Consider the following 2,230-nt stretch of genomic DNA (forward strand, 5'->3'; position numbering starts at 1 on the left):
CATTTGTCAAATCTCGCTTGGCTTCTCGCTGTCCCAATCTGGGACTGGGACCCTCCCCAAACCTCAGAGTGATGGCTGATGCATGAGAAGAAGAGCGAGGTAACACAAAGTGGGGGTAGATTGCAGGGGGGTGACAAGAAAGGGAATGGATGGGGAGGACTGTCAATCTGGGACTTCTCAGCCTTCTTTAGCTTTTAATCCATACTAGTGTGGAAAGAGTGAGTGTGGGGGAGGGATCAAGGAGATGAGGTGAAAGTTGGGAGTGGATATTACTGTACTGTACTGTATAGGTGCTGTTCTCTGACAGACATTTAATGCAGGATCTGGTCCCAATCCACTGATTTGTTTCCAATCAACACCATGATTCATTTGTATGTATGCTAACAACTACTGTCAATTATTCTATGAGTAGATATTTGTCGCACCATACAACCCAAATATACTATATTGATGTATAGTTTTGTATTGTATTGTATTATATGAAATTGGATATTATATTCATGTATATTATATTATATTATCCATCCATTTTTCTACCGCTTGTCCCTCTCAGGGTCGCGGGGGTGCTGGAGCCTATCCCAGCTACACTCGGGCAGAATAATATAATATGATATGATATTATATTATATTATATTATTTCTTAATATAGATAATTTGTGGACAACCTAACTAGCCTGTTTATTCTTGAAATTGTATTTACTAAAACATTTTTCTTGATTATTATTTAAAGTCTGGATATGGCGTACACTACTTATTGTAATACAATATAACATAATAAGATAAATTCTAAATATTTTGGCGACAACGTAACATAACACAATACAATACCATATATTATATTATACATGTATTATACATCACAATATAATACACTTTGATGTATAGTGAATTACATTATATATATATATATATATATATATATATATATATATATATATATATATATATATATATATATATATATATATATATATAGCTTTTTTATTTTTATTTTTTAATTTTAATTTTATTTTTTATTTAGCCTTTATTTAACCAGGTAAAATCCCATTGAGATCAAAGATCTCTTTTCCAAGGGAGACCTGGCCAAGAGGGCAGCAGCAAGGTTACATTAAAAACAGCAAACAACTCATAAAACATAAAATTTACAACATTAAAACTTGCTCATTTGACACATTTGCATACAGACAAGGTAGACTGCAATCCTTTCACAGAAGCTTTAAACTTATTTAATGTAACAAGGGTTTGAAGTTGAAGATTCGATTGTAGGTTATTCCAAGCCTTCGGTGCTAAAAACCTAAATGCTTTCTTGCCCAGTTCAGTTCTTACTTTGGGGACGACAAATTGCAGAACATTCATTGAACGAAGAATGTGACTTCCTTGTTTCTTTGTTAAAAGACAAGACAGATAAGATGGAGTGATACCCAGAATGGTTTTGTAGATGAACACATACCAATGATTGAGGCGTCGAGCACATAAAGACGTCCAGTTAACCATTGAGTATAACACACAATGGTGAGTAAGGGGAGTGCAGTTGGGGATGAATCTCAGTGCCCCGTGGTACACACTATCCAGCTTGTGGAGACAACCAGCAGTAGCATTCATGTACAACACACCTCCATAGTCAATAACAGGTAAAAAGGTTGTTTCCACTAATTTCTGTTTCACAGTAAAAGAAAAGCAAGACTTGTTTCAATAATAAAATCCCAGGAAAAGTTTCAGTTTTTTTTTACAACATACTGAATGTGCTCCTTAAAACTCAAGTGGTCATCAATTTAAGTTTAAGTTTCAAGTTTATTCACAATACCATAGAACAATTACAATAAGGGTGAATATCACTTAAGGATGTTGGTAAGTGAAAGGGTCCCCCAAATAAGCTAGAAGAAGCTTTTAGCATGGGGTCCAGAGGACAGTATATACATAGAATGCTGAAACATGGTGGCAAGCACAAAAAACGCTATATGATAAACACAAAATAATAGTACTAAAGAAAGCATACACATACATACATACATTCAACCATGCAAAACCCAACAGTAGTCTACCCCACATGAGACATTAGACATAGGTGGTTAATAGGTAAGTTTTCAGTTTGTTTTTGAAGTTAGAGAATGAATACAGCATCTTGAGGCGCTCATCAAGCCGGTTCCAAATCTTTGGTCCCCTGCCTACAACACTTCGAGCAGTACAAGCCAGTAGACGATGTTTACCTGATATCAGATCTAAGTTACGA

The sequence above is a fragment of the Entelurus aequoreus genome, linkage group LG05, assembly GCF_033978785.1.
Source record: "Entelurus aequoreus isolate RoL-2023_Sb linkage group LG05, RoL_Eaeq_v1.1, whole genome shotgun sequence".
NCBI lineage: Eukaryota > Metazoa > Chordata > Actinopteri > Syngnathiformes > Syngnathidae > Entelurus > Entelurus aequoreus.